This window comes from Notolepis coatsorum, assembly GCF_963971535.1.
Source record: "Notolepis coatsorum genome assembly, chromosome: 1".
Lineage (NCBI taxonomy): Eukaryota > Metazoa > Chordata > Actinopteri > Aulopiformes > Paralepididae > Notolepis > Notolepis coatsorum.
The window spans coordinates 88,697,272-88,713,352 of NC_140165.1; positions in this window are offsets into that span (position 1 = coordinate 88,697,272).

The window sequence follows — 16,081 nt, forward strand, 5'->3', positions numbered from 1 at the left end:
TGTCACTACATGGTCCCTACATGTCACTGCATGGTCCCTACATGTCATTACATGGTCCCTACATGTCACTGCATGGTCCCTACATGTCACTACATGGTCCCTACATGTCACTACATGGTCCCTACATGTCACTACTCACTACACTACATGTCACTACATGGTCCCTACATGTCACTGCATGGTCCCTACATGTCACTACATGGTCCCTACATGTCACTGCATGGTCCCTACATGTCACTACATGGTCCCTACATGTCACTACTCACTACACTACATGTCACTACATGGTCCCTACATGTCACTGCATGGTCCCTACATGTCACTACATGGTCCCTACATGTCACTGCATGGTCCCTACATGTCACTGCATATCACTACATGTCACTACATGGTCCCTACATGTCACTACATGGTCCCTACATGTCACTACATGTCACTACATGGTCCCTACATGTCACTATATGGTCCCTACATGTCACTGCATGGTCACTACATGGTCCCTACATGGTCCCTACATGTCACTACATGGTCCCTACATGTCACTACATGGTCCCTACATGTCACTGCATGGTCCCTACATGTCACTACATGGTCCCTACATGGTCACTACATGGTCCCTACATGTCACTACATGGTCCCTACATGTCACTACATGGTCCCTACATGTCACTGCATGGTCCCTACATGTCACCACATGGTCCCTACATGTCACTACTCACTACACTATATGTCACTACATGGTCCCTACATGTCACTACATGGTCCCTACATGTCCCTACATGGTCCCTACATGTCACTGCATGGTCCCTACATGTCACTGCATGGTCCCTACATGTCACTACATGGTCCCTACATGTCACTACATGGTCCCTACATGTCACTACATGTCACTACATGGTCCCTACATGTCCCTACATGTCACTACATGTCACTACATGGTCCCTACATGTCCCTACATGTCACTACATGGTCACTACATGGTCACTGCATGGTCACTGCATGGTCACTACATGGTCACTACATGGTCCCTACATGTCACTACATGGTCCCTACATGTCACTGCATGGTCCCTACATGTCACTACATGTCACTACATGGTCCCTACATGGTCCCTACATGTCACTACATGGTCCCTACATGTCACTACATGGTCACTACATGGTCCCTACATGTCACTACATGGTCCCTACATGTCACTACATGGTCCCTACATGTCACTGCATGGTCCCTACATGTCACTACATGGTCCCTACATGTCACTACATGGTCCCTACATGTCACTACATGGTCCCTACATGTCACTACATGGTCCCTACATGTCACTACATGGTCACTACATGGTCCCTACATGGCACTGCATGGTCCCTACATGTCACTACATGGTCCCTACATGTCACTACATGGTCCCTACATGTCACTACATGGTCACTACATGGTCCCTACATGTCACTGCATGGTCCCTACATGTCACTACACTACATGTCACTACATGGTCCCTACATGTCACTGCATGGTCCCTACATGTCACTGCATGGTCCCTACATGGTCCCTACATGTCACTACATGGTCCCTACATGTCACTACATGGTCCCTACATGTCACTACATGGTCACTACATGGTCCCTACATGTCACTACATGGTCCCTACATGTCACTGCATGATCCCTACATGTCACTACATGGTCCCTACATGGTCCCTACATGTCACTGCATGGTCCCTACATGTCACTGCATGTCACTACATGGTCCCTACATGTCACTACATGGTCCCTACATGTCACTACATGGTCACTACATGGTCCCTACATGTCCCTACATGTCACTACATGGTCCCTACATGTCACTGCATGGTCCCTACATGTCACTGCATGGTCCCTACATGTCACTGCATGTCACTACATGGTCCCTACATGTCACTGCATGGTCCCTACATGTCACTACATGTCACTACATGGTCCCTACATGTCACTACATGTCACTACATGGTCCCTACATGTCACTGCATGGTCCCTACATGTCACTACATGGTCCCTACATGTCACTACATGTCACTACATGGTCCCTACATGTCCCTACATGTCACTACATGTCACTGCATGGTCCCTACATGTCACTACATGTCACTACATGGTCCCTACATGTCCCTACATGTCACTACATGTCACTACATGGTCCCTACATGTCACTACATGGTCCCTACATGTCCCTACATGTCACTACATGTCCCTACATGTCCCTACATGTCACTACATGTCACTACATGGTCCCTACATGTCCCTACATGTCACTGCATGGTCCCTACATGTCACTGCATGGTCCCTACATGTCACTGCATGTCACTACATGGTCCCTACATGTCACTGCATGGTCCCTACATGTCACTGCATGGTCCCTACATGTCACTGCATGTCACTACATGGTCCCTACATGTCACTACATGTCACTACATGGTCCCTACATGTCCCTACATGTCACTGCATGGTCCCTACATGTCACTACATGTCACTACATGGTCCCTACATGTCCCTACATGTCACTACATGTCACTACATGGTCCCTACATGTCACTATATGGTCCCTACATGTCACTGCATGGTCACTACATGGTCACTACATGGTCCCTACATGTCACTACATGGTCCCTACATGTCACTACATGGTCCCTACATGTCACTGCATGGTCCCTACATGTCACTACATGGTCCCTACATGGTCACTACATGGTCCCTACATGTCACTACATGGTCCCTACATGTCACTACATGGTCCCTACATGTCACTGCATGGTCCCTACATGTCACCACATGGTCCCTACATGTCACTACTCACTACACTATATGTCACTACATGGTCCCTACATGTCACTACATGGTCCCTACATGTCACTACATGGTCCCTACATGTCCCTACATGGTCCCTACATGTCACTGCATGGTCCCTACATGTCACTGCATGGTCCCTACATGTCACTACATGGTCCCTACATGTCACTACATGGTCCCTACATGTCACTACATGTCACTACATGGTCCCTACATGTCCCTACATGTCACTACATGTCACTACATGGTCCCTACATGTCCCTACATGTCACTACATGTCACTACATGGTCACTACATGGTCACTGCATGGTCACTGCATGGTCACTACATGGTCACTACATGGTCCCTACATGTCACTACATGGTCCCTACATGTCACTGCATGGTCCCTACATGTCACTACATGTCACTACATGGTCCCTACATGGTCCCTACATGTCACTACATGGTCCCTACATGTCACTACATGGTCACTACATGGTCCCTACATGTCACTACATGGTCCCTACATGTCACTACATGGTCCCTACATGTCACTGCATGGTCCCTACATGTCACTACATGGTCCCTACATGTCACTACATGGTCCCTACATGTCACTACATGGTCCCTACATGTCACTACATGGTCCCTACATGTCACTACATGGTCACTACATGGTCCCTACATGGCACTGCATGGTCCCTACATGTCACTACATGGTCCCTACATGTCACTACATGGTCCCTACATGTCACTACATGGTCACTACATGGTCCCTACATGTCACTGCATGGTCCCTACATGTCACTACACTACATGTCACTACATGGTCCCTACATGTCACTGCATGGTCCCTACATGTCACTGCATGGTCCCTACATGGTCCCTACATGTCACTACATGGTCCCTACATGTCACTACATGGTCCCTACATGTCACTACATGGTCACTACATGGTCCCTACATGTCACTACATGGTCCCTACATGTCACTGCATGATCCCTACATGTCACTACATGGTCCCTACATGGTCCCTACATGTCACTGCATGGTCCCTACATGTCACTGCATGTCACTACATGGTCCCTACATGTCACTACATGGTCCCTACATGTCACTACATGGTCACTACATGGTCCCTACATGTCCCTACATGTCACTACATGGTCCCTACATGTCACTGCATGGTCCCTACATGTCACTGCATGGTCCCTACATGTCACTGCATGTCACTACATGGTCCCTACATGTCACTGCATGGTCCCTACATGTCACTACATGTCACTACATGGTCCCTACATGTCACTACATGTCACTACATGGTCCCTACATGTCACTGCATGGTCCCTACATGTCACTACATGGTCCCTACATGTCACTACATGTCACTACATGGTCCCTACATGTCCCTACATGTCACTACATGTCACTGCATGGTCCCTACATGTCACTACATGTCACTACATGGTCCCTACATGTCCCTACATGTCACTACATGTCACTACATGGTCCCTACATGTCACTACATGGTCCCTACATGTCCCTACATGTCACTACATGTCCCTACATGTCCCTACATGTCACTACATGTCACTACATGGTCCCTACATGTCCCTACATGTCACTGCATGGTCCCTACATGTCACTGCATGGTCCCTACATGTCACTGCATGTCACTACATGGTCCCTACATGTCACTGCATGGTCCCTACATGTCACTGCATGGTCCCTACATGTCACTGCATGTCACTACATGGTCCCTACATGTCACTACATGTCACTACATGGTCCCTACATGTCCCTACATGTCACTGCATGGTCCCTACATGTCACTACATGTCACTACATGGTCCCTACATGTCCCTACATGTCACTACATGTCACTACATGGTCCCTACATGTCACTGCATGGTCCCTACATGTCACTACATGGTCCCTACATGTCACTACATGTCACTACATGGTCCCTACATGTCCCTACATGTCACTGCATGGTCCCTACATGTCACTACATGTCACTACATGGTCCCTACATGTCACTACATGGTCCCTACATGTCACTACATGTCACTACATGGTCCCTACATGTCACTACATGGTCCCTACATGTCACTACATGGTCCCTACATGTCACTACATGGTCACTACATGGTCCCTACATGTCACTACATGTCACTACATGGTCCCTACATGTCACTACATGGTCCCTACATGTCACTACATGGTCCCTACATGTCACTGCATGGTCCCTACATGTCACTACATGGTCCCTACATGTCCCTACATGTCACTACATGTCCCTACATGTCCCTACATGTCACTACATGTCACTACATGGTCCCTACATGTCCCTACATGTCACTGCATGGTCCCTACATGTCACTGCATGGTCCCTACATGTCACTGCATGTCACTACATGGTCCCTACATGTCACTACATGTCACTGCATGGTCCCTACATGTCACTGCATGGTCCCTACATGTCACTGCATGTCACTACATGGTCCCTACATGTCACTACATGTCACTACATGGTCCCTACATGTCCCTACATGTCACTGCATGGTCCCTACATGTCACTACATGTCACTACATGGTCCCTACATGTCCCTACATGTCACTACATGTCACTACATGGTCCCTACATGTCACTGCATGGTCCCTACATGTCACTACATGGTCCCTACATGTCACTACATGTCACTACATGGTCCCTACATGTCCCTACATGTCACTGCATGGTCCCTACATGTCACTACATGTCACTACATGGTCCCTACATGTCACTACATGGTCCCTACATGTCACTACATGTCACTACATGGTCCCTACATGTCACTACATGGTCCCTACATGTCACTACATGGTCCCTACATGTCACTACATGGTCACTACATGGTCCCTACATGTCACTACATGTCACTACATGGTCCCTACATGTCACTACATGGTCCCTACATGTCACTACATGGTCCCTACATGTCACTGCATGGTCCCTACATGTCACTACATGTCACTACATGGTCCCTACATGTCACTGCATGGTCCCTACATGTCACTACATGTCACTGCATGGTCCCTACATGTCACTACATGGTCCCTACATGTCACTACATGGTCCCTACATGTCACTGCATGTCACTGCATGGTCCCTACATGTCACTACATGGTCCCTACATGTCACTACATGGTCCCTACATGGTCACTACATGTCACTGCATGGTCCCTACATGTCACTACATGGTCCCTACATGTCACTACATGGTCCCTACATGTCACTGCATGTCACTGCATGGTCCCTACATGTCACTACATGGTCCCTACATGTCACTACATGGTCCCTACATGGTCACTACATGGTCACTACATGGTCCCTACATGTCACTACTCACTACACTACATGTCACTACATGGTCCCTACATGTCACTACATGGTCCCTACATGGTCACTACATGGTCACTACATGGTCCCTACATGTCACTACTCACTACACTACATGTCACTACATGGTCCCTACATGTCACTACATGGTCCCTACATGTCACTGCATGGTCCCTACATGTCACTACATGTCACTGCATGGTCACTACATGGTCACTACATGGTCACTACATGGTCCCTACATGTCACTACATGTCACTACATGGTCCCTACATGTCACTACATGGTCACTACATGGTCCCTACATGTCACTACTCACTACACTACATGGTCACTGCATAGTCCCTACATGTCACTGCATGGTCCCTACATGTCACTACATGTCACTACATGGTCCCTACATGTCACTACATGGTCCCTACATGTCACTGCATGGTCCCTACATGTCACTGCATGGTCCCTACATGGTCACTACATGGTCACTACATGTCACTGCATGTCACTACATGGTCCCTACATGTCACTGCATGGTCCCTACATGTCACTGCATGGTCCCTACATGGTCCCTACATGTCACTGCATGGTCCCTACATGTCACTACATGGTCACTACATGGTCCCTACATGTCACTACATGGTCCCTACATGTCACTGCATGGTCCCTACATGTCACTGCATGGTCCCTACATGTCACTACATGGTCCCTACATGTCACTACATGGTCCCTACATGTCACTGCATGGTCCCTACATGTCACTACATGTCCCTACATGTCACTACATGGTCCCTACATGTCACTACATGGTCCCTACATGTCACTACATGGTCCCTACATGTCACTACATGGTCCCTACATGTCACTGCATGGTCCCTACATGTCACTACATGGTCCCTACATGGTCCCTACATGGTCCCTACATGTCACTACTCACTACTAGGGTGACCAGGTGTCCCCCTTTTGGTTGTACTGTCCCACCATTTGACCGAACGTCCCACATATTGAGAGGATGTCCCTCTTTTTGAAGCAAAAAAAACATTGGTCTCGGTGAAGACCATGTTATTCTAATAAAAAAAATTACATTATCTATCTGTCCCACCAAAATCTTACTGTTGTCCTGCTTTTGGACTTTTTGCATCTGGTCACCCTACTCACTACATGTCACTGCATGGTCCCTACATGTCACTGCATGGTCCCTGCCTACATGTCACTGCATGGCTACCGCCACAGGAATAGGTTGTGTAGTGATTCAGTAGTTGACTTGTTCACAAGGGAAAGCAGCGATAACGTAATCTCAAACGGGAGCACATCCCTGTTGATCAATGTCATAAGAATAAAGTCCAAAAAAGGACCTTCTGATTTAAAGGGGAACTATTTTACTATTTCTTTCACTATTTGGGCACTTTTACACAATTCCTGTGAGTCTATGGAACACCTCTGTAATATATATATTTTTTCATATTCATTGTTTTGTATTTCTAATTAAGTCCTCAAAAACAGCATTTTTCTACCTCAAGATCTCGAGCCGTTTTGAGCCTGGGCAGCAGAACTGTGTGCAGCTCATCTTGTATCTCAACATTAACATGCAGCAGTGTTTTTCTGACATCACAAATCATCACATTTTCAAATGACTCAGTTCAGTGAGGGTGAATATTGTGAGAGGAGAATTGGAAGAATGCGCCAATATGAGAATTTTGAGACATAGATCATATTAATATAAGTTCACATAGATAGGAAACAATGCTAAACACTCAAAAAGGCCATTTATAAGATAGTTCCCCTTTAACAAACCTGCTTTGTGCGTCTTCATCTCACGTTCAGTTTTACGTTGGCGAATCTGGCGAGCGATTCTCTACTGTAGTTCATACTTCATCCTTAGTCCATTCACATACAAATATATTCAGCAGCTGCAGACAGTCGGTTCGTTAAAACGATCTCCTCGTTCTATAATGTTTTCAGGGGCCTTTTAGCATTAGCCCACTTCATTAGCCATCGACAACGAGGCGAAGCTACACAAAGAGGCGTGGGCCTCGTCGTCATTTTGTCTGGGGGCGGGGACTGCGCAAGGGGGCCAACTCTTACTTTTGCCAGCAGAGGGTGCACGAAGCCCAGTAAGTGTAAAATGAATTGCGGTCAATGGGAGGTTTACACAAAACCAACATTTTTAACTAACACAAATATTTTTTGGGGGGAGGGTATTCTTATTTCGAAATGAATTACATTGCATGCATTGTCTTGTGCTGTCCTGTCCAACAGACAGTAATACCTTTACACAGACTACTGTCCTGTACAACAGACAGTAATACCTAGCCCCTTTCGTGACTTTCGGTTTGCAAGCCTGGGGCTTTTGTGACCGCAGTCACTTATATTTACGGCGCGATTACCCAGTAAAGAAACAACCAAGCGTGATCGCGGGGCTCGCGGTGGGTCAAAAATACATCAGATCTGAATTTCAGAGATACCCAGCGTACAATATGGGTCTAACACAGCTTCACGATGGGGTCTGGAAGCTCGGAGTTGCTAATAAACAGTTTAAAACATTGTTGGGAAACACAAGTGGTACTCACAGCGAACTCTGGCAGCAAGATGGCGTCTTCTCCTTCTGCAACTTTCCTTGTCGCATGCCTGGTGCGATCACGCTTGGTTGTTTCTTTACTGGGTAATCGCGCCGTAAATATAAGTGACTGCGGTCACAAAAGCCCCAGGCTTGCAAACCGAAAGTCACGAAAGGGGCTAAGTAATACCTTCACACAGACTACTGTGTAGCTGGGCCCTTACTGTTCTACTGTGACTTGTTTACAACATCCAGTAATAAAACACCAATTTATCAAGGTTTGTTTTGGTTTAAATATGTTGTTTTGCACATAGAAACACATGGCTTTGAGCCTTGAAGCAAGACTCCAAAGTAATACCATTTTAAAATCTGAGCATTTTTTATATATATATATGTAGCAGGGTGGATTATCCCTGCTTCGTGGGAACGGTTGCTGGCAGTCACAAGGTAGCTGGACACAGTAGAGCTCCGTCTGACTGCACCCTCGTCTTTGGGCCTGGAGCGTCAACCTGGGACCCGGTAGTGAGAGTGAATGGGGCCCGGGATTTACCAACCTGGTTTGGTACTCTGGTCCTCCTAGCCTCTCCGGGGCGGTCAGCAGTACTCCCCAACTCGCTCTCAATTCCCTGATTACCTCCTTGGGCCCTCCCACACCTAGTGACTGATATGCCTAAATAGATTCGTCCCTCCCGCAAGCAGTACCCTCCCTTGATGACCACTAGAAACCTTACAATAAAAAGGGAAAGGTGGAATAGGAAGGGGTTAATTGGATTAACGTTACCCACACCAAAAGTGGGTGTGTGCTATAAAGTGTGTGGAGTGGGTGCTACAGTGTGTTTGTTTAAAGTGAGTGTGTGCGTGTGGATGTGTGTGCTATGTGCGTTTGGTGGTTGTTGTTGTGTAGTGTTCATTGTTCGTTTAGCAGCCTGATGGCCTGGGGATAGAAGCTTCTTCTGAGTCTTTCTGTGCTCGCCTTGAGACTCCGGTATCGCTTGCCTGACCGCAGCAGTTCAAAGAGGCAGTTGTTCGGGTGACTGGAGTCTTTAATGATTCTCTTAGCCTTGCCCTTGCAACGCTTGTTGTAAATGTTCTGGAGGGTGGGGAGCCCCCCCTCCAATTGTGCGTTCGGCTGAACGTGTCACTCTTTGTAGTCTGCTTCGGTCTTGTGCAGTGCTATTCCCAAACCAGGAGGTGATGTTGCCAGTCAAGATGCTCTCTATTGTACATGAGTAGAAGTTCTTAAGGAAAGATGAAATTACCTACCTGGGTTCCATCCTAGAGGCTAATCTCTCCTGTGACAAAATGGCATCCAATGTAATAAAAAAAGTCAACCAACACCAGAAGGGGTACTCTGAGGATTGGCGATCACAAAGTGGCCATTTTCGAGGACTTTACACCGGAGGTTCAAGCTCAGAGAGCCGAGTACAAGGTGGTCCTGACTAAGCTATGGAAACTAGGCCTGAGGCCCACGTTATTCGCTCCCGCGAAACTATCTGTGTTGGAGAAGGTCGGTGGTCAGCGTTTGTTTTGGTCGTTGGCTAAAGCGAAGGAATATCTCGCGGAGACACCCGAGTCTGTTGCTTGATATCTATGGAGGGTGAGTGACTTGGCGGTTTGGGCCTATATACATTGATTAGGTCGACTATTCACAAACACTTGCTGTCATGCCCAGACATGCTAACTGTCCTCTGCCCATCCAACTAGCGGGGCTTCCCAATGACTTCTGTTACTTGCTAAAGCTGACCTCATGGTCGTACTTGTGTATCGCCTCTTTGGAAGCTAACGAGCTAGCTGAACAATGTACATAGTAGGCTAACGTGCTATCCGGATTCGTCACTAGCTTACGCGCTAGCCTCGGGCTAGCCAGCGGGCTTCGACTATGGTCTGCGCTGAGACATTCGTTAATGGTTACGTATTTTGGTTGCTGTTGCTGCTCAAAGGGACATTGGTTTGCACAGTTCAAGAGTGACCGAGTCCCTAACTAACTTCTGGTATGCTTTTTATTTTTATATCCAGGTTGTTTTGAGCTTTGGTGATCCAAAGTAGATGCCAAGGTCGGTTGAATATGCATATACAATATTTGATAACAGGTTGGGTCGGGTATGGCTTGCACTTCATGGCTATATGGTTATATGGCTTGCACTCTAGCCATTACCCTCTCTTCCTTTCTTTTTTCTTTCCTATTGTCGATGTCATCTATATGCGCGATTTAAATGTGATCCGGTTCTAACTTGGACTAACTGCTGACTCGCCTTAATTTTGTTTTGAATTTTCCGTGAGGCACTTATGCTATAAAGTTGATACATTAATATGCAGACTCCAAGGTAGATGGTTACAGGTTGATGCTGAGTAATTATATAATAATTATCGTCGCTGTTTTAATGGCATTTGAATGAGCAATTTAACTGTGATCCGATCCTACCTTGGACTAACTGCTAATCCTTAAATGTGTTTTGAATTTTCCGTGATCCACTTATGCTATAACGTTGCGACATTAATATGCAGACTCCAAGGTAGTTGGTTACAGGGTTGATGCTGAGTAATTATATAATAATTAGTGTCGCTGTTTTAAGGGCATTTGAATGAGCAATTTAACTGTGATTCGATCCTACCTTGGACTAACTGCTCCGACCGATATCTTTATTGAAACAATGTATGATGACAGGTGGTGTCAGGTGTTGCCTATTACCATCCCCGGATTGATTAATGAATGATTGTGTTTAATTCTATTCTTACATAGGTTAGGTCATTCAGCCGTTGTGCCTGATCAGAGGGACGGCTAAAGGGGTGCACTTTGACCATAACCTTTTTTTTTCCCTTCCTCCTTTTTTTGGTCATTGTTTAATTGACACTGTTCACACAATTTTGCACAATTAACCTGTGACCCGAACCTGCCTTAGACTATCGGCTGGGATGCTTTAATTTAATTTTGTATTGAATTTTCCTATACCTTTTTGGGCTATAACAATGTGATGTTGAAGCGCAGATTCGGAAATAGAGGGCTGCAGGTTGATGCAGAGTTATTATTTAATAATGGCTATTTTTACCATTATGGTTGTCTCATGTTGGGGCCAGGGCTCAGGTGGTTTTCGACCGATATCTTTATTGAATTTTATTTTATAATATTTGTGTTTATTGGACTAGTGGGGGTTTACTTAGGGGTTTATCTAGAGGGGGGTGGGAGTGGGAAGCGTCTTATTGATCCATGTCTCTAGTGGGAAGTGATAGGAAGATGACCATCCTCAGTGGATGGGGCATAGGGTGGGGATTGGAGAGTGGGTATAGAGGAACTTATAGTAGGACGGGTGGGTTAGGGTTTAGAGTAGAAGGAGGGGGGGCTGTAGCTGGGGTGGTATTTTTATGTGTTCTATGTACTGTTGTCTTATATATGTGTAAGTGTTCCTCCTCTGAACTCCTGGGATTGACCGTCCGGGCCCGCCGGGATCGGCACCTCTGTACTCAGCCTGGCTGCACGGGTATGTTCTCTACGCACTTATACAAGCTCGACCATGGCTAAATTGAATATTTTAATTTGGAACGCAGGAGGGCTTAACGCCCCACACAAGCGTGCCAGTGTCCTTTGGCTATTGAAGAGGAGAAATATTGACCTTGCTCTCCTTAGTGAGACGCATTTAATGGTAGGTGACGTGTCAAGACTGGCAAATCGGCAATATCACGTTATCTCCTCATCCTCAGCCGATGATAAGACGAAAGGAGTAGTCATAGTTACAAGACGTAACCTTGATATCAAAATCTTGGATGTATGGTCGGACACGGAGGGAAGGATTACTATAGCAAAAGTTGAATTCTTGCATAGGAAGATGGCTATAATAGCATTGTATGCTCCTAACACATTTGATTCAGCGTTCTATAATACAATCACGAAGAATATGTTGGAACTTAATGGATACGCTCTCATTGTGGGTGGCGATTTTAATGCGTGCTGGGATGCGGAGATGGATAGGTCCGGGACCTCTGAAACGAGCGACCAGAAACGGGCCTCTGAGGCCCTCAGGATGTGGGCCAAAGACACGGGGCTCACAGACCTCTGGCGCTTATGCAACCCCACCCTCAGAGATTACTCTCACCTGTCAGCCAGACACAAAAGCTTCTCTCGAATTGACTATGCATTCGCGTCCCCTAATATGTTTGATAGTTTCGATGTCTCATTGGTTCCCTTGGCTCTCTCAGACCACAAGGGGATTTTCCTTACGGCAACCTTTGGCAGGCTCTCCGCAAGAGCCCCCAGATGGCGTTTTAATTCGACCTTGCTAAAGAACGATGACTTCTGTTCTGAGTTCAGGAGTAAACTAGCTGAATTTTTGCAGATCAACGTTGGCACGGTAGAAGACCCTAGGGTCCTGTGGAACGCATTGAAAGGATTCATCAGGGGTCATGTCACACTATTTGCCTCCAATTTGCGAAAATCCCGGTCAAAAAAGCTAGAAGGACTGGAATCATTATATGCGGACCTATACGCATCCTTGCAAACTGACTATAATGAACGACTAAACACACAACGTAAGATAGTCAAAAAAGAAATAAACTCCATACTTAAACAACAGTCTGAGTTCTTAATACATAGGACAAGACAAAATTACTATTTTCACGGCTCCAGACCTAGCCATCTATTGGCAATGAAAATACGCTCAAATGATCATTTCTCAGATATCCCCTCGATTAGGACGAGCCAGGGTGCAGTCACTACTGATTCGAAAAAGATCAATGACACTTTTAAAGAGTTTTACTCACAGTTATATAGCTCAGAGGGTAATCTGGATGACTCTAGATTTGAATCGTTCATTGGCGGGCTTGAGATACCCCACATTTCTGAGGAAGAGGCCAAGGAACTGGGGAGACCGATTACTCTCGTAGAATTGAGGGAGACTATTGTTGAAATGCAGAGGGGTAAGGCGCCAGGCTGGGATGGTATTCCACCCGAAGTGTATTTAGCTTTCTGGGACCAACTGGGTCCATTGATGCTCGATATGATCAATTACGCTATCGAACAAGGGGAGTTCTCAAGAGATGTCAATATGGCGTTGATTTCTTTACTTCTCAAAAAGGACAAAGATCCCAATGATTGTGGTAGCTATAGACCCTTGAGTCTTCTCGGGGCCGATTTAAAGGTGTTTGCCAAGGTGCTGGCCCGTCGCCTGCAGAGATTTATGTCTGTATTGGTACACTGCGATCAAACTGGTTTTATCCCGGGGCGTCTGGCTGCAGATAATCTTAGGAGGCTGTTGCATGTAATCGATAACAGTAAAGACAATACAACTCCATCCACAGTTCTGTCTTTGGATGCCATGAAGGCGTTTGACAGACTTGAGTGGTCATACCTGTGGAAGGTACTTGAGGTCATGGGTCTTGGAAAGAGTTTTATTCATATGATTAAAGTCCTGTATGCCTCGCCGTCTGCGATGATACTGACAGGCAAAAACTGTTCCACACTCTTTCCAGTCTCCAGATCTTCTAGACAGGGTTGCCCTCTGAGCCCGGGACTGTTCGCGCTTTCCCTCGAACCTTTGGCCCAATTTATTAGGCAATCGGAGGACATCGTCCCCATAATGGTCAACAATACTCCACACAAAATTGCTCTCTATGCGGATGACCTGCTGATTTTCATGGACGACCCCTCCCGGTCGGCCACAAAATTATTGAGGATAATCGACGACTTTGGTAAATTGTCAGGTTTTAAGATTAACTGGAACAAATCAGCCTGCCTACCTCTTAATGAACTGGCCAAGGCGGTACGACTACCAGCTGATATCCCCATAGTAGAACATTTTAAATACCTGGGCATAGAGATATTCCCCACGCTGAACCAAACTACTAAGTACAACTTCACGGGTACTTATGATAAAATACGCCAGGATCTAGACAGGTGGTCGTCCCTTCCTAACTCCTTACAAGCCCGGGCTTCCATAATCAAAATGAACATCCTGCCTAGGATAAATTTTATTAGCTCAATGCTCCCCCTGCCCCCTCCAATAGACCACTGGCGCAAGGTACAATCGATGGTATCTAAGTTTGTCTGGAATAACAAACGCCCGAGAATCAAAAGGGCTACTACTCAACGTAGGAAACAAGATGGGGGCCTCGCAATCCCTGATTTTAAACTTTATTTCTGGTCCTTTTCACTGAGACCTCTGATGTGCTGGCTAGACCCTGTAGAGGCTGTATCGTGGCGCTCCTTAGAAGCGGCGGCGGTGTCTCCGCTAAGATTGCAGGATGTAGTGTACTCCACTGTCTCTATTGCGAAATGCCGGCTGAGGTATGGACCGATCATTACTCACGTGATCCAAACGTGGCGTAATGTACAGAGGTCGTGTGGGGTTAAATGCCCTTGGCACCTGGACTCTCCAATTTTTAATAACCAGCAATTACTTGTTGGACACAAGCCGGTTAATATTCCTCAATGGCAAAGGAGGGGAGTGCATACTCTGGAGGATATTTATGATAAGAACGGCCTCCGTGCGTTTCAGGACTTAAGAGAATTTTATGATCTTCCCGGCGAGTCCTTCTTTCTTTACCTTCAACTAAGGTCAGCACTGAGGGCGCATGGCGTACCGTGGGCTCAAGCTTTGCAACCACACCCCTTCCTCAGGCTCATAGTGGACAGAACGACATCCAGAGGGTTTGTCTCAGACTTTTATACGCTCTTAATTCAATCCACGTATAAAAATTTATCATTGGATACAATCTGGCGTGTGGATATCCCGGAGTTGGACCCCGAGTTTGACTGGGATGATGTTTGGGCAAATGTGGCATTATCTTCCCGCAACCCCAATCACCAGCAAATTAATTTTAATTATATTCATAGGACCTATCTTACGCCTAGGAAGCTATTTGCTATGGGACTGATAACCGACTCTCGGTGCACTTTGTGCTCTCAAAAGGCCACTGGCACTTATATGCATATGTATTGGGATTGCCCACCAGTGGCCCGTTTCTGGAGGTCAATAACGGACAAACTTTCAGATCTATGTGGCTTAACTATCCCATTCACAGCTGTTACGCTACTCCTGAACGATATAACGACACTACCCGCGTCCGTACAACTGAAAAGGGTTGTCCTAGCGGGCGTCACAGCAGCGAAGAAGCTTATAGCAATGAGATGGAAGGAGCCTGAGAAGCTGACAATGATCAACTGGTCCCTAACTCTATTGGATGTGATTTATCTTGAGATATCCACGGCTCGGGTGATTGGGGTAGGGCAGGCTGGCATTGACCTGTGGTTCGCAGCAGCTGAGAAGGTAAAGACCGCCGTGTGCGGCTGAGCGGGGTTGGGGCGCTTGATCGGGGGGGTCCGGCGGTCTCTGGGGAGGGGGAGGAGGAAATGTC